General features: G+C 45.6%; 22 non-coding genes across 22 annotated transcripts; all 22 read right to left on the reverse strand.

The window, feature by feature from the left end:
* Positions 1-62: 62 nt before the first annotated feature.
* On the reverse strand, positions 63-134 carry trnap-agg (transfer RNA proline (anticodon AGG)). The gene has a single exon. It is a non-coding gene; the product is annotated as a tRNA-Pro (tRNA).
* Positions 135-742: 608 nt separating this feature from the next.
* On the reverse strand, positions 743-814 carry trnap-cgg (transfer RNA proline (anticodon CGG)). Its single transcript has one exon. It is a non-coding gene; the product is annotated as a tRNA-Pro (tRNA).
* Positions 815-1,395: 581 nt separating this feature from the next.
* Positions 1,396-1,467, reverse strand: trnap-agg (transfer RNA proline (anticodon AGG)). The gene has a single exon. It is a non-coding gene; the product is annotated as a tRNA-Pro (tRNA).
* A 608-nt stretch (positions 1,468-2,075) lies between these two features.
* Positions 2,076-2,147, reverse strand: trnap-ugg (transfer RNA proline (anticodon UGG)). The gene has a single exon. It is a non-coding gene; the product is annotated as a tRNA-Pro (tRNA).
* A 608-nt stretch (positions 2,148-2,755) lies between these two features.
* Positions 2,756-2,827, reverse strand: trnap-cgg (transfer RNA proline (anticodon CGG)). Its single transcript has one exon. It is a non-coding gene; the product is annotated as a tRNA-Pro (tRNA).
* Positions 2,828-3,408: 581 nt separating this feature from the next.
* On the reverse strand, positions 3,409-3,480 carry trnap-agg (transfer RNA proline (anticodon AGG)). Its single transcript has one exon. It is a non-coding gene; the product is annotated as a tRNA-Pro (tRNA).
* Positions 3,481-4,088: 608 nt separating this feature from the next.
* trnap-cgg (transfer RNA proline (anticodon CGG)) lies at positions 4,089-4,160 on the reverse strand. The gene has a single exon. It is a non-coding gene; the product is annotated as a tRNA-Pro (tRNA).
* A 580-nt stretch (positions 4,161-4,740) lies between these two features.
* On the reverse strand, positions 4,741-4,812 carry trnap-agg (transfer RNA proline (anticodon AGG)). Its single transcript has one exon. It is a non-coding gene; the product is annotated as a tRNA-Pro (tRNA).
* A 608-nt stretch (positions 4,813-5,420) lies between these two features.
* trnap-cgg (transfer RNA proline (anticodon CGG)) lies at positions 5,421-5,492 on the reverse strand. Its single transcript has one exon. It is a non-coding gene; the product is annotated as a tRNA-Pro (tRNA).
* A 608-nt stretch (positions 5,493-6,100) lies between these two features.
* Positions 6,101-6,172, reverse strand: trnap-cgg (transfer RNA proline (anticodon CGG)). Its single transcript has one exon. It is a non-coding gene; the product is annotated as a tRNA-Pro (tRNA).
* Positions 6,173-6,753: 581 nt separating this feature from the next.
* Positions 6,754-6,825, reverse strand: trnap-agg (transfer RNA proline (anticodon AGG)). Its single transcript has one exon. It is a non-coding gene; the product is annotated as a tRNA-Pro (tRNA).
* A 608-nt stretch (positions 6,826-7,433) lies between these two features.
* On the reverse strand, positions 7,434-7,505 carry trnap-cgg (transfer RNA proline (anticodon CGG)). The gene has a single exon. It is a non-coding gene; the product is annotated as a tRNA-Pro (tRNA).
* A 581-nt stretch (positions 7,506-8,086) lies between these two features.
* On the reverse strand, positions 8,087-8,158 carry trnap-agg (transfer RNA proline (anticodon AGG)). Its single transcript has one exon. It is a non-coding gene; the product is annotated as a tRNA-Pro (tRNA).
* A 4,669-nt stretch (positions 8,159-12,827) lies between these two features.
* Positions 12,828-12,899, reverse strand: trnap-agg (transfer RNA proline (anticodon AGG)). Its single transcript has one exon. It is a non-coding gene; the product is annotated as a tRNA-Pro (tRNA).
* Positions 12,900-14,159: 1,260 nt separating this feature from the next.
* trnap-agg (transfer RNA proline (anticodon AGG)) lies at positions 14,160-14,231 on the reverse strand. The gene has a single exon. It is a non-coding gene; the product is annotated as a tRNA-Pro (tRNA).
* Positions 14,232-14,839: 608 nt separating this feature from the next.
* trnap-agg (transfer RNA proline (anticodon AGG)) lies at positions 14,840-14,911 on the reverse strand. Its single transcript has one exon. It is a non-coding gene; the product is annotated as a tRNA-Pro (tRNA).
* A 608-nt stretch (positions 14,912-15,519) lies between these two features.
* trnap-cgg (transfer RNA proline (anticodon CGG)) lies at positions 15,520-15,591 on the reverse strand. The gene has a single exon. It is a non-coding gene; the product is annotated as a tRNA-Pro (tRNA).
* A 581-nt stretch (positions 15,592-16,172) lies between these two features.
* On the reverse strand, positions 16,173-16,244 carry trnap-agg (transfer RNA proline (anticodon AGG)). Its single transcript has one exon. It is a non-coding gene; the product is annotated as a tRNA-Pro (tRNA).
* A 608-nt stretch (positions 16,245-16,852) lies between these two features.
* Positions 16,853-16,924, reverse strand: trnap-cgg (transfer RNA proline (anticodon CGG)). Its single transcript has one exon. It is a non-coding gene; the product is annotated as a tRNA-Pro (tRNA).
* A 581-nt stretch (positions 16,925-17,505) lies between these two features.
* trnap-agg (transfer RNA proline (anticodon AGG)) lies at positions 17,506-17,577 on the reverse strand. The gene has a single exon. It is a non-coding gene; the product is annotated as a tRNA-Pro (tRNA).
* Positions 17,578-18,185: 608 nt separating this feature from the next.
* trnap-cgg (transfer RNA proline (anticodon CGG)) lies at positions 18,186-18,257 on the reverse strand. The gene has a single exon. It is a non-coding gene; the product is annotated as a tRNA-Pro (tRNA).
* Positions 18,258-19,518: 1,261 nt separating this feature from the next.
* trnap-cgg (transfer RNA proline (anticodon CGG)) lies at positions 19,519-19,590 on the reverse strand. Its single transcript has one exon. It is a non-coding gene; the product is annotated as a tRNA-Pro (tRNA).
* Between the last annotated feature and the right edge of the window lie 56 nt (positions 19,591-19,646).

Consider the following 19,646-nt stretch of genomic DNA (forward strand, 5'->3'; position numbering starts at 1 on the left):
AGATGAAGGAAGGTACCCAAAGTTAACCATCAAGCTTTCCGTATAGGTTTCTTAAAGGAGAAGGGCTCGCCCGGGATTTGAACCCGGGACCTCTCGCACCCTAAGCGAGAATCATACCCCTAGACCAACGAGCCAAAAGGTGGACTTTTTGCGTTTCGTGAGAGCACGCGGACAGCTGACGTAGCCATGGAATCCTGGGAATTTGTGATTGCTTTCTTTCTTCTTTGACTTTTCCAGAGCAATGAGCCTATATTGTTTGGAGTTGGCTCTCCCTTCACTCAACATGAGTGAAGTTATTAGGCACATACACTGAACAGCCCACAAAAACTCCTGAGACCAATGAGCCAATACTCACCGCCAGGTTCCACCAACTCACATCACATTTTATCAAGAAGCCCAACTTTAAGACAGAACAGGTCTATATCTCCATTTCTCTACCATTGACTTGAAGCGTTTCAATCTGGATTTATAGTACAAATACCAAAACTGCATTAGATAATACTGCAGAGGGTGTGCTTCCATGATACAGGATTACTGACATGTGTGGATCTGTCTTTCAAATTCCAGATAAGAAATTAATTTAAGAAGGTCTTGAAGCAACTTCGGAATGAGTGGTGGAGGTTTGAGCTGTATTGCCATATTTGGGGTTTTGATTCCAAATGCATTGAATGTTATAGTCATTGATTCAATTCTTCTCTGATTTCACAGCAAAGGGAAGCCACAAGGCCAGTAAACCAGGGAAGGGCTCGTCCGGGATTTGAACCCGGGACCTCCCGCACCCGAAGCGAGAATCATACCCCTAGACCAACGAGCCAAGATTTGCAACTTTAGACTTCATACGAGTGCCGCGGGCCACAGATAGCAAAAAGATACCCTCGGAAGGTACGTTCGATCATCGAATAGAAACATCCTACAACTTTCAGTTCAGCTCACTCAATGTCAGTGTTGCTTCCATTTTTTTTTATTTCAAAGTTCTCTTATTCTAAAGTGGAGATTAGTTGCCAAAAGTATGTGTAAATCAATCTGTAACACTACAAATCCCAGCTGTGAGTGTAAACTTGTGGAGGGTCAACGTAAACTCCAAGTAAAAGCTGGGATAACGGTTTGTCTAGCTAAAAATTGCATTGTAAAAGAAAAGTAGAGTTGTTCACTTAACTGTCAGTGGCTTTAATTTTGGGGATGTTCAGTCTATGTCCTCAATAACTTCACTCATGTTGAGTGAAAGGAGAGCCAACTGCTACAGCTCCAAACAATATAGTAAGACAGGACATTTTTGCAATTGTTATCAGCACTCTTAATTAACAATTTGGGAGAGCAAAGAGAGACGCTTTTGAGATGAAGGAAGGTACCCAAAGTTAACCATCAAGCTTTCCGTATAGGTTTCTTAAGGGAGGAGGGCTCGCCCGGGATTTGAACCCGGGACCTCTCGCACCCTAAGCGAGAATCATACCCCTAGACCAACGAGCCAAAAAGTGGACTTTTTGCGTTTCATGAGAGCACTCGGACAGCTGACGTAGCCATGGAATCCTGTGAATTTGTGATTGCTTTCTTTCTTCTTTGACTTTTCTAGAGCAATGAGCCTATATTGTTTGGAGTTGGCTCTCCCTTCACTCAACATGAGTGAAGTTATTAGGCACATACACTGAACAGCCCACAAAGACACCTGAGACCAATGAGCCCATACTCACCGCCAGGTTCCACCAACTCACATCACATTTTATCAAGAAGCCCAACTTTAAGACAGAACAGGTCTATATCTCCATTTCTCTACCATTGACTTGAAGCGTTTCAATCTGGATTTATAGTACAAATACCAAAACTGCTTTAGATAATACTGCAGAGGGTGTGCTTCCATGATACAGGATTACTGACATGTGTGGATCTGTCTTTCAAATTCCAGATAAGAAATTAATTTAAGAAGGTCTTGAAGCAACTTCGGAATGAGTGGTGGAGGTTTGAGCTGTATTGCCCTATTTGGGGTTTTGATTCCAAATGCATTAAATGTTATAGTCATTGATTCAATCCTTCTCTGATTTCACAGCAAAGGAAAGACACAAGGCCAATAAACCAGGAAAGGGCTCGTCCGGGATTTGAACCCGGGACCTCTCGCACCCAAAGCGAGAATCATACCCCTAGACCAACGAGCCAAAAGGTGGACTTTTTGCGTTTCGTGAGAGCGCGCGGACAGCTGACGTAGCCATGGAATCCTGGGAATTTGTGATTGCTTTCTTTCTTCTTTGACTTTTCCAGAGTAATGAGCCTATATTGTTTGGAGTTGGCTCTCCCTTCACTCAACGTGAGTGAAGTTATTAGGCACATACCCTGAACAGCCCACATAAACTCCTGAGACCAATGAGCCAATACTCACCGCCAGGTTCCACCAACTCTCATCACATTTTATCAAGAAGCCCAACTTTAAGACAGAACAGGTCTATATCTCCATTTCTCTACCATTGACTTGAAGCGTTTCAATCTGGATTTTTAGTACAAATACCAAAACTGCTTTAGATAATACTGCAGAGGGTGTGCTTCCATGATACAGGATTACTGACATGTGTGGATCTGTCTTTCAAATTCCAGATAAGAAATTAATTTAAGAAGGTCTTGAAGCAACTTCAGAATGAGTGGTGGAGGTTTGAGCTGTATTGCCATATTTGGGGTTTTGATTCCAAATGCATTGAATGTTATAGTCATTGATTCAATTCTTCTCTGATTTCACAGCAAAGGGAAGACACAAGGCCAGTAAACCAGGGAAGGGCTCGTCCGGGATTTGAACCCGGGACCTCCCGCACCCGAAGCGAGAATCATACCCCTAGACCAACGAGCCAAGATTTGCAACTTTAGACTTCATACGAGTGCCGCGGGCCACAGATAGCAAAAAGATACCCTCGGAAGGTACGTTCGATCATCGAATAGAAACATCCTACAACTTTCAGTTCAGCTCACTCAATGTCAGTGTTGCTTCCATTTTTTTTTATTTCAAAGTTCTCTTATTCTAAAGTGGAGATTAGTTGCCAAAAGTATGTGTAAATCAATCTGTAACACTACAAATCCCAGCTGTGAGTGTAAACTTGTGGAGGGTCAACGTAAACTCCAAGTAAAAGCTGGGATAACGGTTTGTCTAGCTAAAAATTGCATTGTAAAAGAAAAGTAGAGTTGTTCACTTAACTGTCAGTGGCTTTAATTTTGGGGATGTTCAGTCTATGTCCTCAATAACTTCACTCATGTTGAGTGAAAGGAGAGCCAACTGCTACAGCTCCAAACAATATAGTAAGACAGGACATTTTTGCAATTGTTATCAGCACTCTTAATTAACAATTTGGGAGAGCAAAGAGAGACGCTTTTGAGATGAAGGAAGGTACCCAAAGTTAACCATCAAGCTTTCCGTATACGTTTCTTAAGGGAGGAGAGCTCGCCCGGGATTTGAACCCGGGACCTCTCGCACCCTAAGCGAGAATCATACCCCTAGACCAACGAGCCAAAAAGTGGACTTTTTGCGTTTCGTGAGAGCACGCGGACAGCTGACGTAGCCATGGAATCCTGGGAATTTGTGATGGCTTTCTTTCTTCTTTGACTTTTCCTGAGCAATGAGCCTATATTGTTTGGAGTTGGCTCTCCCTTCACTCAACATGAGTGAAGTTATTAGGCACATACACTGAACAGCCCACAAAAACACCTGAGACCAATGAGCCAATACTCACCGCCAGGTTCCACCAACTCACATCACATTTTATCAAGAAGCCCAACTTTAAGACAGAACAGGTCTATATCTCCATTTCTCTACCATTGACTTGAAGCGTTTCAATCTGGATTTATAGTACAAATACCGAAAATGCTTTAGATAATACTGCAGAGGGTGTGCTTCCATGATACAGGATTACTGACATGTGTGGATCTGTCTTTCAAATTCCAGATAAGAAATTAATTTAAGAAGGTCTTGAAGCAACTTCGGAATGAGTGGTGGAGGTTTGAGCTGTATTGCCATATTTGGGGTTTTGATTCCAAATGCATTGAATGTTATAGTCATTGATTCAATTCTTCTCTGATTTCACAGCAAAGGGAAGACACAAGGCCAGTAAACCAGGGAAGGGCTCGTCTGGGATTTGAACCCGGGACCTCCCGCACCCGAAGCGAGAATCATACCCCTAGACCAACGAGCCAAGATTTGCAACTTTAGACTTCATACGAGTGCCGCGGGCCACAGATCGCAAAAAGATACCCTCGGAAGGTACGTTCGATCATCGAATAGAAACATCCTACAACTTTCAGTTCAGCTCACTCAATGTCAGTGTTGCTTCCATTTTTTTTATTTCAAAGTTCTCTTATTCTAAAGTGGAGATTAGTTGCAAAAAGTATGTGTAAATCAATCTGTAACACTACAAGTCCCAACTGTGAGTGTAAACTTGTGGAGGGTCAACGTAAACTCCAAGTAAAAGCTGGGATAACGGTTTGTCTAGCTAAAAATTGCATTGTAAAAGAAAAGAAGAGTTTTTCACTTAACTGTCAGTGGCTTTAATTTTGGGGATGTTCAGTCTATGTCCTCAATAACTTCACTCATGTTGAGTGAAAGGAGAGCCAACTGCTACAGCTCCAAACAATATAGTAAGACAGGACATTTTTGCTATTGTTATCAGCACTCTTAATTAACAATTTGGGAGAGCAAAGAGAGACGCTTTTGAGATGAAGGAAGGTACCCAAAGTTAACCATCAAGCTTTCCGTATAGGTTTCTTAAGGGAGGAGGGCTCGCCCGGGATTTGAACCCGGGACCTCTCGCACCCTAAGCGAGAATCATACCCCTTGACCAACGAGCCAAAAAGTGGACTTTTTGCGTTTCGTGAGAGCACGTGGACAGCTGACGTAGCCATGGAATCCTGGGAATTTGTGATTGCTTTCTTTCTTCTTTGACTTTTCCAGAGCAATAAGCCTATATTGTTTGGAGTTGGCTCTCCCTTAACTCAACGTGAGTGAAGTTATTAGGCACATACCCTGAACAGCCCACAAAAACTCCTGAGACCAATGAGCCAATACTCACCGCCAGGTTCCACCAACTCACATCACATTTTATCAAGAAGCCCAACTTTAAGACAGAACAGGTCTATATCTCCATTTCTCTACCATTGACTTGAAGCGTTTCAATCTGGATTTATAGTACAAATACCAAAACTGCTTTAGATAATACTGCAGAGGGTGTGCTTCCATGATACAGGATTACTGACATGCGTGGATCTGTCTTTCAAATTCCAGATAAGAAATTAATTTAAGAAGGTCTTGAAGCAACTTCGGAATGAGTGGTGGAGGTTTGAGCTGTATTGCCATATTTGGGGTTTTGATTCCAAATGCATTGAATGTTATAGTCATTGATTTAATCCTTCTCTGATTTGACAGCAAAGGAAAAACACAAGGCCAGTAAACCAAGAAAGGGCTCGTCCGGGATTTGAACCCGGCACCTCTCGCACCCGAAGCGAGAATCATACCCCTAGACCAACGAGCCAAAAAGTGGACTTTTTGCGTTTCGTGAGAGCACGCGGACAGCTGACGTAGCCATGGAATCCTGGGAATTTGTGATGGCTTTCTTTCTTCTTTGACTTTTCCTGAGCAATGAGCCTATATTGTTTGGAGTTGGCTCTCCCTTCACTCAACATGAGTGAAGTTATTAGGCACATACACTGAACAGCCCACAAAAACACCTGAGACCAATGAGCCAATACTCACCGCCAGGTTCCACCAACTCACATCACATTTTATCAAGAAGCCCAACTTTAAGACAGAACAGGTCTATATCTCCATTTCTCTACCATTGACTTGAAGCGTTTCAATCTGGATTTATAGTACAAATACCGAAAATGCTTTAGATAATACTGCAGAGGGTGTGCTTCAATGATACAGGATTACTGACATGTGTGGATCTGTCTTTCAAATTCCAGATAAGAAATTAATTTAAGAAGGTCTTGAAGCAACTTCGGAATGAGTGGTGGAGGTTTGAGCTGTATTGCCATATTTGGGGTTTTGATTCCAAATGCATTGAATGTTATAGTCATTGATTCAATTCTTCTCTGATTTCACAGCAAAGGGAAGACACAAGGCCAGTAAACCAGGGAAGGGCTCGTCTGGGATTTGAACCCCGGACCTCCCGCACCCGAAGCGAGAATCATACCCCTAGACCAACGAGCCAAGATTTGCAACTTTAGACTTCATACGAGTGCCGCGGGCCACAGATAGCAAAAAGATACCCTCGGAAGGTACGTTCGATCATCGAATAGAAACATCCTACAACTTTCAGTTCAGCTCACTCAATGTCAGTGTTGCTTCCATTTTTTTTTATTTCAAAGTTCTCTTATTCTAAAGTGGAGATTAGTTGCCAAAAGTATGTGTAAATCAATCTGTAACACTACAAATCCCAGCTGTGAGTGTAAACTTGTGGAGGGTCAACGTAAACTCCAAGTAAAAGCTGGGATAACGGTTTGTCTAGCTAAAAATTGCATTGTAAAAGAAAAGTAGAGTTGTTCACTTAACTGTCAGTGGCTTTAATTTTGGGGATGTTCAGTCTATGTCCTCAATAACTTCACTCATGTTGAGTGAAAGGAGAGCCAACTGCTACAGCTCCAAACAATATAGTAAGACAGGACATTTTTGCAATTGTTATCAGCACTCTTAATTAACAATTTGGGAGAGCAAAGAGAGACGCTTTTGAGATGAAGGAAGGTACCCAAAGTTAACCATCAAGCTTTCCGTATAGGTTTCTTAAGGGAGGAGGGCTCGCCCGGGATTTGAACCCGGGACCTCTCGCACCCTAAGCGAGAATCATACCCCTAGACCAACGAGCCAAAAAGTGGACTTTTTGCGTTTCGTGAGAGCACGCGGACAGCTGACGTAGCCATGGAATCCTGTGAATTTGTGATTGCTTTCTTTCTTCTTTGACTTTTCCTGAGCAATGAGCCTATATTGTTTGGAGTTGGCTCTCCCTTCACTCAACATGAGTGAAGTTATTAGGCACATACACTGAACAGCCCACAAAAACACCTGAGACCAATGAGCCAATACTCACCGCCAGGTTCCACCAACTCACATCACATTTTATCAAGAAGCCCAACTTTAAGACAGAACAGGTCTATATCTCCATTTCTCTACCATTGACTTGAAGCGTTTCAATCTGGATTTATAGTACAAATACCAAAACTGCTTTAGATAATACTGCAGAGGGTGTGCTTCCATGATACAGGATTACTGACATGTGTGGATCTGTCTTTCAAATTCCAGATAAGAAATTAATTTAAGAAGGTCTTGAAGCAACTTCGGAATGAGTGGTGGAGGTTTGAGCTGTATTGCCATATTTGGGGTTTTGATTCCAAATGCATTCAATGTTATAGTCATTGATTCAATTCTTCTCTGATTTCACAGCAAAGGGAAGCCACAAGGCCAGTAAACCAGGGAAGGGCTCGTCCGGGATTTGAACCCGGGACCTCCCGCACCCGAAGTGAGAATCATACCCCTAGACCAACGAGCCAAGATTTGCAACTTTAGACTTCATACGAGTGCCGCGGGCCACAGATAGCAAAAAGATACCCTCGGAAGGTACGTTCGATCATCGAATAGAAACATCCTACAACTTTCAGTTCAGCTCACTCAATGTCAGTGTTGCTTCCATTTTTTTTTATTTCAAAGTTCTCTTATTCTAAAGTGGAGATTAGTTGCCAAAAGTATGTGTAAATCAATCTGTAACACTACAAATCCCAGCTGTGAGTGTAAACTTGTGGAGGGTCAACGTAAACTCCAAGTAAAAGCTGGGATAACGGTTTGTCTGGCTAAAAATTGCATTGTAAAAGAAAAGAATAGTTTTTCACTTAACTGTCAGTGGCTTTAATTTTGGGGATGTTCAGTCTATGTCCTCAATAACTTCACTCATGTTGAGTGAAAGGAGAGCCAACTGCTACAGCTCCAAACAATATAGTAAGACAGGACATTTTTGCAATTGTTATCAGCACTCTTAATTAACAATTTGGGAGAGCAAAGAGAGACGCTTTTGAGATGAAGGAAGGTACCCAAAGTTAACCATCAAGCTTTCCGTATAGGTTTCTTAAGGGAGGAGGGCTCGCCCGGGATTTGAACCCGGGACCTCTCGCACCCTAAGCGAGAATCATACCCCTAGACCAACGAGCCAAAAGCTGGACTTTTTGCGTTTCGTGAGAGCACGCGGACAGCTTACGTAGCCATGGAATCCTGTGAATTTGTGATTGCTTTCTTTCTTCTTTGACTTTTCCAGAGCAATGAGCCTATATTGTTTGGAGTTGGCTCTCCCTTCACTCAACATGAGTGAAGTTATTAGGCACATACACTGAACAGCCCACAAAAACACCTGAGACCAATGAGCCAATACTCACCGCCAGGTTCCACCAACTCACATCACATTTTATCAAGAAGCCCAACTTTAAGACAGAACAGGTCTATATCTCCATTTCTCTACCATTGACTTGAAGCGTTTCAATCAGGATTTATAGAACAAATACCAAAACTGCTTTAGATAATACTGCAGAGGGTGTGCTTCCATGATACAGGATTACTGACATGTGTGGATCTGTCTTTCAAATTCCAGATAAGAAATTAATTTAAGAAGGTCTTGAAGCAACTTCGGAATGAGTGGTGGAGGTTTGAGCTGTATTGCCATATTTGGGGTTTTGATTCCAAATGCATTGAATTTTATAGTCATTGATTCAATCCTTCTCTGATTTCACAGCAAAGGAAAGATCCATCCATCCATCCATCCATTATCTTCCGCTGGTCCGGGGATCGGGTCGCGGGGGCAGCAGCTTGAGCAAAGAGACCCAGACGTCCCTGTCCCCGGCCACTTCCTCCAGCTCTTCTGGGGGGACCCCGAGGCGTTCCCAGGCCAGCCGAGAGACATAGTCTCTCCAACGTGTCCTGGGTCTTCCCCGGGGTCTCCTCCCAGTGGGACGGGCCCGGAACACCTCACCGGGGAGGCGTCCAGGAGGCATTCTCACCAGATGCCCGAGCCACCTCATCTGACTCCTCTCGATGCGGAGGAGCAGCGGTTCTACTCCGAGCCCCTCCCGGATGACCGAGCTTCTCACCCTATCTCTAAGGGAGAGCCCAGACACCCTGCGGAGGAAACTCATTTCGGCCGCTTGTATTCGCGATCTCGTTCTTTCGGTCACTACCCACAGCTCGTGACCATAGGTGAGGGTAGGAACATAGATTGACCGGTAAATCGAGAGCTTCGCCTTCTGGCTCAGCTCCTTCTTCACCACGACGGGCCGGTGCAGAGCCCGCATCACTGCAGACGCCGCACCAATCCGTCTGTCAATCTCCTGTTCCATTCGTCCCTCACTCGTGAACAAGACCCCGAGATACTTGAACTCCTCCACTTGGGGAAGGATCTCATTCCCGACCCGGAGAGAGCATTCCACCCTTTTCCGGCCGAAGACCATGGTCTCAGATTTGGAGGTGCTGATGGTCATCCCAGCCGCTTCACACTCGGCTGCGAACCGCTCCAGTGAGAGCTGAAGGTCTCGGCCTGACGACGCCAACAGAACCAAATCGTCCGCAAAAAGCAGAGACCCGATTCTGAGGTCGCCAAACCGGACCCTCTCGACGCCCTGGCTGCGCCTAGAAATTCTGTCCATAAAAATTATGAACAGAATCGGTGACAAAGGGCAGCCCTGACGGAGTCCAACCCTCACAGGAAACATGTCCGACTTACTGCCGGCAATGCGGACCAGACTCTGACACCGGTCATACAGGGACCGAACAGCCCATATCAAGGAGTCCGGCACTCCATACTCCCGGAGCACCCCCCACAAGAGTCCCCGAGGGACACGGTCGAACGCCTTCTCCAAGTCCACAAAACACATGTAGACAGGTTGGGCGAACTCCCATGCTCCCTCCAGGATCCTGCGGAGGGTGAAGAGCTGGTCCACTGTTCCACGGCCAGGACGAAAACCACACTGCACCTCCTGAATCCGAGATTCGACTATCCGGCGGATCCTCCTCTCCAGTACCCCCGAAAAGACCTTACCAGGGAGGCTGAGGAGTGTGATCCCCCTATAGTTGGAACACACCCTCCGGTCCCCCTTTTTAAAGAGGGGGACCACCACCCCGATCTGCCAGTCCAGAGGCACTGCCCCCGATGTCCACGCGATGCTGCAGAGGCGTGTCAACCAAGACAGCCCCACAACATCCAGAGCCTTGAGGAACTCAGGACGGACCTCATCCACCCCCGGGGCCTTGCCACCGAGGAGTTTTTTGACCACCTCGGCAACCTCAGCCCCAGAAATGGGAGGTCCCACGTCCGAGCTCCCCAACTCTGCTTCCTCATCGGAAGGCGTGTCGGTAGGATTGAGGAGGCCCTCGAAGTACTCCCCCCACCGACTCACGACGTCCCTAGTTGAAGTCAGCAGAGCCCCGCCCTCACCATACACGGTCTTGACGGTGCACCGCTTCCCCCCCCTGAGCCGCCGGATGGTGGACCAGAATCTCCTCGAGGCCATCCGGAAATCGTTCTCCATGGCCTCCCCGAACTCCTCCCAAGCCCGAGTTTTTGCCTCAGCAACCGCCGAGGCTGCGTTCCGCTTGGCCTGTCGGTACCCATCAGCTGCTTCCAGAGTCCCACTGGCCAAAAAGGCCCGATAGGACTCCTTCTTCAGCTTGACGGCCTCCCTCACCACTGGGGTCCACCAGCGGGTTCGGGGATTGCCGCCACGACAGGCACCGACCACCTTGCGGCCACAGCTCCGGTCGGCCGCCTCAACAATGGAGGCACGGAACATGGCCCATTCGGGCTCAATGTCCCCCACCTCCCCCGGGACATGGTTGAAGCTCTGCCGGAGGTGGGAGTTGAAACTCCTCCTTACAGGGGATTCCGCCAGCCGTTCCCAGCAGACCCTCACAATACGTTTGGGCCTGCCAGGTCTGACCGGCTTCCTCCCCCACCAGCGGAGCCAACTCACCACCAGGTGGTGATCAGTTGACAGCTCCGCCCCTCTCTTCACCCGAGTGTCCAGGACATACGGCCGCAAGTCCGATGATACGACTACAAAGTCGATCATCGAGCTGCGGCCTAGGGTGTCCTGGTGCCAAGTGCACATATGGACACCCTTATGCCTGAACATGGTGTTCGTTATGGACAATCCGTGACGAGCACAGAAGTCCAACAACAAAACACCACTCTGATTCAGATCGGGGGGGCCGTTCCTCCCAATCACGCCCCTCCAGGTCTCACTGTCATTGCCCACGTGAGCATTGAAGTCCCCCAGCAGGACGAGGGAGTCTCCCGGAGGAGCACTCTCTAGTGCCTCCTCCAGGGACTCCAAAAAGGGTGGGTACTCTGAACTGCCGTTCGGTGCATAAGCACAAACAACAGTCAGGACCCGTCCCCCCACCCTAAGGCGGAGGGAGGCTACCCTCTCGTCTACCGGGGTGAACCCCAATGTACAGGCGCACAGCCGGGGGGCAATAAGTATGCCTACACCTGCTTTACGCCTCTCACCGCGGGCAACTCCAGAGTGGAAGAGAGTCCAACCCCTCTCGAGGAGGCTGGTTCCGGAGCCCAAGCCATGCGTCGAGGTGAGTCCGACTATATCTAGCCGGAACCGCTCAGCCTCGCGCACCAGCTCAGGCTCCTTCCCCAGCAGAGAGGTGACGTTCCACGTCCCAAGAGCCAGCTTCAGTAGCCGAGGATCAGACCGCCAAGGTCCCTGCCTTCGGCTGCCGCCCAGCTCACATTGCACCCGACCCCCATGGCCCCTCCCACGGATGGTGAGCCCGTAGGAAGGGGGACCCGTGTCGTTTCTTCGGGCTGTGCCCGACCGAGCCCCACGGGCACAGACCCGGCCACCAGGCGCTCGCCGGCGGGCCCCACCCCTGGGCCTGGCTCCAGGGGGAGGCCCCGGTGACCCGCGTCCGGGCAAGGGAACACGGCGTCCAAAAGTATCACTCATCATAGGGGTCTTGTGAGCTGTTCTTTGTCTGGTCCCTCATCTAGGATCTGTTTGCCATGGGTGACCCTACCAGGGGCTTAAAGCCCCAGACAACATAGCTCCCAGACTCATTGGGGCACGCAAACCCCCCCACCACGGTAAGGTGACAGCTCAAGGGGGAGCAAAGGAAAGATACAAGGCCAGTAAACCAGGAAAGGGTTAGTCTGGGATTTGAACCCGGGACCTCTCGCACCCAAAGCGAGAATCATACCCCTAGACCAACGAGCCAAAAGGTGGCCTTTTTGCGTTTCGTGAGAGCGCGCGGACAGCTGACGTAGCCATGGAATCCTGGGAATTTGTGATTGCTTTCTTTCTTCTTTGACTTTTCCAGAGTAATGAGCCTATATTGTTTGGAGTTGGCTCTCCCTTCACTCAACATGAGTGAAGTTATTAGGCACATACCGTGAACAGCCCACAAAAACTCCTGAGACCAATGAGCCAATACTCACCGCCAGGTTCCACCAACTCACATCACATTTTATCAAGAAGCCCAACTTTAAGACAGAACAGGTCTATATCTCCATTTCTCTACCATTGACTTGAAGCGTTTCAATCTGGATTTATAGTACAAATACCAAAACTGCTTTAGATAATACTGCAGAGGGTGTGCTTCCATGATACAGGATTACTGACATGTGTGGATCTGTCTTTCAAATTCCAGATAAGAAATTAATTTAAGAAGGTCTTGAAGCAACTTCGGAATGAGTGGTGGAGGTTTGAGCTGTATTGCCATATTTGAGGTTTTGATTCCAAATGCATTGAATGTTATAGTCATTGATTCAATCCTTCTCTGATTTCACAGCAAAGGAAAGACACAAGGCCAGTAAACCAGGAAAGGGCTCGTCCGGGATTTGAACCCGGGACCTCTCGCACCCTAAGCGAGAATCATACCCCTAGACCAACGAGCCAAAAGGTGGACTTTTTGCGTTTCGTGAGAGCACGCGGACAGCTGACGTAGCCATGGAATCCTGGGAATTTGTGATTGCTTTCTTTCTTCTTTGACTTTTCCAGAGTAATGAGCCTATATTGTTTGGAGTTGGCTCTCCCTTCACTCAACATGAGTGAAGTTATTAGGCACATACACTGAACAGCCCACAAAAACTCCTGAGACCAATGAGCCAATACTCACCGCCAGGTTCCACCAACTCACATCACATTTTATCAAGAAGCCCAACTTTAAGACAGAACAGGTCTATATCTCCATTTCTCTACCATTGACTTGTAGCGTTTCAATCTGGATTTATAGTACAAATACCAAAACTGCTTTAGATAATACTGCAGAGGGTGTGCTTCCATGATACAGGATTACTGACATGTGTGGATCTGTCTTTCAAATTCCAGATAAGAAATTAATTTAAGAAGGTCTTGAAGCAACTTCGGAATGAGTGGTGGAGGTTTGAGCTGTATTGCCATATTTGGGGTTTTGATTCCAAATGCATTCAATGTTATAGTCATTGATTCAATTCTTCTCTGATTTCACAGCAAAGGGAAGACACAAGGCCAGTAAACCCGGAAGGGCTCGTCCGGGATTTGAACCCGGGACCTCCCAAACCCGAAGCGAGAATCATACCCCTAGACCAACGAGCCAAGATTTGCAACTTTAGACTTCATACGAGTGCCGCGGGCCACAGATAGCAAAAAGATACCCTCGGAAGGTACGTTCGATCATCGAATAGAAACATCCTACAACTTTCAGTTCAGCTCACTCAATGTCAGTGTTGCTTCCATTTTTTTTTATTTCAAAGTTCTCTTATTCTAAAGTGGAGATTAGTTGCCAAAAGTATGTGTAAATCAATCTGTAACACTACAAATCCCAGCTGTGAGTGTAAACTTGTGGAGGGTCAACGTAAACTCCAAGTAAAAGCTGGGATAACGGTTTGTCTAGCTAAAAATTGCATTGTAAAAGAAAAGTAGAGTTGTTCACTTAACTGTCAGTGGCTTTAATTTTGGGGATGTTCAGTCTATGTCCTCAATAACTTCACTCATGTTGAGTGAAAGGAGAGCCAACTGCTACAGCTCCAAACAATAGAGTAAGACAGGACATTTTTGCAATTGTTATCAGCACTCTTAATTAACAATTTGGGAGAGCAAAGAGAGACGCTTTTGAGATGAAGGAAGGTACCCAAAGTTAACCATCAAGCTTTCCGTATAGGTTTCTTAAGGGAGGAGGGCTCGCCCGGGATTTGAACCCGGGACCTCTCGCACCCTAAGCGAGAATCATACCCCTAGACCAACGAGCCAAAAAGTGGACTTTTTGCGTTTCGTGAGAGCAAGCGGACAGCTGACGTAGCCATGGAATCCTGTGAATTTGTGATTGCTTTCTTTCTTCTTTGACTTTTCCTGAGCAATGAGCCTATATTGTTTGGAGTTGGCTCTCCCTTCACTCAACATGAGTGAAGTTATTAGGCACATACACTGAACAGCCCACAAAAACACCTGAGACCAATGAGCCAATACTCACCGCCAGGTTCCACCAACTCACATCACATTTTATCAAGAAGCCCAACTTTAAGACAGAACAGGTCTATATCTCCATTTCTCTACCATTGACTTGAAGCGTTTCAATCTGGATTTATAGTACAAATACCAAAACTGCTTTAGATAATACTGCAGAGGGTGTGCTTCCATGATACAGGATTACTGACATGTGTGGATCTGTCTTTCAAATTCCAGATAAGAAATTAATTTAAGAAGGTCTTGAAGCAACTTCGGAATGAGTGGTGGAGGTTTGAGCTGTATTGCCATATTTGAGGTTTTGATTCCAAATGCATTGAATGTTATAGTCATTGATTCAATCCTTCTCTGATTTCACAGCAAAGGAAAGACACAAGGCCAGTAAACCAGGAAAGGGCTCGTCCGGGATTTGAACCCGGGACCTCTCGCACCCTAAGCGAGAATCATACCCCTAGACCAACGAGCCAAAAGGTGGACTTTTTGCGTTTCGTGAGAGCACGCGGACAGCTGACGTAGCCATGGAATCCTGGGAATTTGTGATTGCTTTCTTTCTTCTTTGACTTTTCCAGAGTAATGAGCCTATATTGTTTGGAGTTGGCTCTCCCTTCACTCAACATGAGTGAAGTTATTAGGCACATACACTGAACAGCCCACAAAAACTCCTGAGACCAATGAGCCAATACTCACCGCCAGGTTCCACCAACTCACATCACATTTTATCAAGAAGCCCAACTTTAAGACAGAACAGGTCTATATCTCCATTTCTCTACCATTGACTTGAAGCGTTTCAATCTGGATTTATAGTACAAATACCGAAAATGCTTTAGATAATACTGCAGAGGGTGTGCTTCCATGATACAGGATTACTGACATGTGTGGATCTGTCTTTCAAATTCCAGATAAGAAATTAATTTAAGAAGGTCTTGAAGCAACTTCGGAATGAGTGGTGGAGGTTTGAGCTGTATTGCCATATTTGGGGTTTTGATTCCAAATGCATTGAATGTTATAGTCATTGATTCAATTCTTCTCTGATTTCACAGCAAAGGGAAGACACAAGGCCAGTAAACCAGGGAAGGGCTCGTCTGGGATTTGAACCCGGGACCTCCCGCACCCGAAGCGAGAATCATACCCCTAGACCAACGAGCCAAGATTTGCAACTTTAGACTTCATACGAGTGCCGCGGGCCACAGATAGCAAAAAGATACCCTCGGAAGGTACGTTCGATCATCGAATAGAAACATCCTACAACTTTCAGTTCAGCTCACTCAATGTCAGTGTTGCTTCCATTTTTTTTTATTTCAAAGTTCTCTTATTCTAAAGTGGAGATTAGTTGCCAAAAGTATGTGTAAATCAATCTGTAACACTACAAATCCCAGCTGTGAGTGTAAACTTGTGGAGGGTCAACGTAAACTCCAAGTAAAAGCTGGGATAACGGTTTGTCTAGCTAAAAATTGCATTGTAAAAGAAAAGTAGAGTTGTTCACTTAACTGTCAGTGGCTTTAATTTTGGGGATGTTCAGTCTATGTCCTCAATAACTTCACTCATGTTGAGTGAAAGGAGAGCCAACTGCTACAGCTCCAAACAATATAGTAAGACAGGACATTTTTGCAATTGTTATCAGCACTCTTAATTAACAATTTGGGAGAGCAAAGAGAGACGCTTTTGAGATGAAGGAAGGTACCCAAAGTTAACCATCAAGCTTTCCGTATAGGTTTCTTAAGGGAGGAGGGCTCGCCCGGGATTTGAACCCGGGACCTCTCGCACCCTAAGCAAGAATCATACCCCTAGACCAACGAGCCAAAAAGTGGACTTTTTGCGTTTCGTGAGAGCACGCGGACAGCTGACGTAGCCATGGAATCCTGTGAATTTGTGATTGCTTTCTTTCTTCTTTGACTTTTCCAGAGCAATGAGCCTATATTGTTTGGAGTTGGCTCTCCCTTCACTCAACATGAGTGAAGTTATTAGGCACATACACTGAACAGCCCACAAAAACACCTGAGACCAATGAGCCAATACTCACCGCCAGGTTCCACCAACTCACATCACATTTTATCAAGAAGCCCAACTTTAAGACAGAACAGGTCTATATCTCCATTTCTCTACCATTGACTTGAAGCGTTTCAATCTGGATTTATAGTACAAATACCAAAACTGCTTTAGATAATATTGCAGAGGGTGTGCTTCCATGATACAGGATTACTGACATGTGTGGATCTGTCTTTCAAATTCCAGATAAGAAATTAATTTAAGAAGGTCTTGAAGCAACATCGGAATGAGTGGTGGAGGTTTGAGCTGTATTGCCATATTTGGGGTTTTGATTCCAAATGCATTCAATGTTATAGTCATTGATTCAATTCTTCTCTGATTTCACAGCAAAGGAAAGACACAAGGCCAGTAAACCAGGGAAGGGTTCGTCCGGGATTTGAACCCGGGACCTCCCGCACCCGAAGCGAGAATCATACCCCTAGACCAACGAGCCAAGATTTTCAACATTAGACTTCATACGAGTGCCGCGGGCCACAGATAGCAAAAAGATACCCTCGGAAGGTACGTTCGATCATCGAATAGAAACATCCTACAACTTTCAGTTCAGCTCACTCAATGTCAGTGTTGCTTCCATTTTTTTTTATTTCAAAGTTCTCTTATTCTAAAGTGGAGATTAGTTGCCAAAAGTATGTGTAAATCAATCTGTAACACTACAAATCCCAACTGTGAGTGTAAACTTGTGGAGGGTCAACGTAAACTCCAAGTAAAAGCTGGGATAACGGTTTGTCTAGCTAAAAATTGCATTGTAAAAGAAAAGAAGAGTTGTTCACTTAACTGTCAGTGGCTTTAATGTTGGGGATGTTCAGTCTATGTCCTCAATAACTTCACTCATGTTGAGTGAAAGGAGAGCCAACTGCTACAGCTCCAAACAATATAGTAAGACAGGACATTTTTGCAATTGTTATCAGCACTCTTAATTAACAATTTGGGAGAGCAAAGAGAGACGCATTTGAGAAGAAGGAAGGTACCCAAAGTTAACCATCAAGCTTTCCGTATAGGTTTCTTAAAGGAGAAGGGCTCGCCCGGGATTTGAACCCGGGACCTCTCGCACCCTAAGCGAGAATCATACCCCTAGACCAACGAGCCAAAAGGTGGACTTTTTGCGTTTCGTGAGAGCACGCGGACAGCTGACGTAGCCATGGAATCCTGGGAATTTGTGATTGCTTTCTTTCTTCTTTGACTTTTCCAGAGCAATGAGCCTATATTGTTTGGAGTTGGCTCTCCCTTCACTCAACATGAGTGAAGTTATTAGGCACATACACTGAACAGCCCACAAAAACACCTGAGACCAATGAGCCAATACTCACCGCCAGGTTCCACCAACTCACATCACATTTTATCAAGAAGCCCAACTTTAAGACAGAACAGGTCTATATCTCCATTTCTCTACCATTGACTTGAAGCGTTTCAATCTGGATTTATAGTACAAATACCAAAACTGCTTTAGATAATACTGCAGAGGGTGTGCTTCCATGATACAGGATTACTGACATGTGTGGATCTGTCTTTCAAATTCCAGATAAGAAATTAATTTAAGAAGGTCTTGAAGCAACTTCGGAATGAGTGGTGGAGGTTTGAGCTGTATTGCCATATTTGGGGTTTTGATTCCAAATGCATTGAATGTTATAGTCATTGATTCAATTCTTCTCTGATTTCACAGCAAAGGGAAGACACAAGGCCAGTAAACCAGGGAAGGGCTCGTCTGGGATTTGAACCCGGGACCTCCCGCACCCGAAGCGAGAATCATACCCCTAGACCAACGAGCCAAGATTTGCAACTTTAGACTTCATACGAGTGCCGCGGGCCACAGATAGCAAAAAGATACCCTCGGAAGGTACGTTCGATCATCGAATAGAAACATCCTACAACTTTCAGTTCAGCTCACTCAATGTCAGTGTTGCTTCCATTTTTTTTTATTTCAAAGTTCTCTTATTCTAAAGTGGAGATTAGTTGCCAAAAGTATGTGTAAATCAATCTGTAACACTACAAATCCCAGCTGTGAGTGTAAACTTGTGGAGGGTCAACGTAAACTCCAAGTAAAAGCTGGGATAACGGTTTGTCTAGCTAAAGATTGCATTGTAAAAGAAAAGTAGAGTTGTTCACTTAACTGTCAGTGGCTTTAATTTTGGGGATGTTCAGTCTATGTCCTCAATAACTTCACTCATGTTGAGTGAAAGGAGAGCCAACTGCTACAGCTCCAAACAATATAGTAAGACAGGACATTTTTGCAATTGTTATCAGCACTCTTAATTAACAATTTGGGAGAGCAAAGAGAGACGCTTTTGAGATGAAGGAAGGTACCCAAAGTTAACCATCAAGCTTTCCGTATAGGTTTCTTAAGGGAGGAGGGCTCGCCCGGGATTTGAACCCCGGACCTCTCGCACCCTAAGCGAGAATCATACCCCTAGACAAACGAGCCAAAAAGTGGACTTTTTGCGTTTCGTGAGAGCACGCGGACAGCTGACGTAGCCATGGAATCCTGGGAATTTGTGATTGCTTTCTTTCTTCTTTGACTTTTCCAGAGCAATGAGCCTATATTGTTTGGAGTTGGCTCTCCCTTCACTCAACATGAGTGAAGTTATTAGGCACATACACTGAACAGCCCACAAAAACACCTGAGACCAATGAGCCAATACTCACCGCCAGGTTCCACCAACTCACATCACATTTTATCAAGAAGCCCAACTTTAAGACAGAACAGGTCTATATCTCCATTTCTCTACCATTGACTTGAAGCGTTTCAATCTGGATTTATAGTACAAATACCAAAACTGCTTTAGATAATACTGCAGAGGGTGTGCTTCCATGATACAGGATTACTGACATGTGTGGATCTGTCTTTCAAATTCCAGATAAGAAATTAATTTAAGAAGGTCTTGAAGCAACTTCGGAATGAGTGGTGGAGGTTTGAGCTGTATTGCCATATTTGGGGTTTTGATTCCAAATGCATTGAATGTTATAGTCATTGATTCAATTCTTCTCTGATTTCACAGCAAAGGGAAGACACAAGGCCAGTAAACCAGGGAAGGGCTCGTCTGGGATTTGAACCCGGGACCTCCCGCACCCGAAGCGAGAATCATACCCCTAGACCAACGAGCCAAGATTTGCAACTTTAGACTTCATACGAGTGCCGCGGGCCACAGATAGCAAAAAGA

This window comes from Odontesthes bonariensis, chromosome 9 (assembly GCF_027942865.1).
Source record: "Odontesthes bonariensis isolate fOdoBon6 chromosome 9, fOdoBon6.hap1, whole genome shotgun sequence".
Classification (NCBI taxonomy): Eukaryota; Metazoa; Chordata; class Actinopteri; order Atheriniformes; family Atherinopsidae; genus Odontesthes; species Odontesthes bonariensis.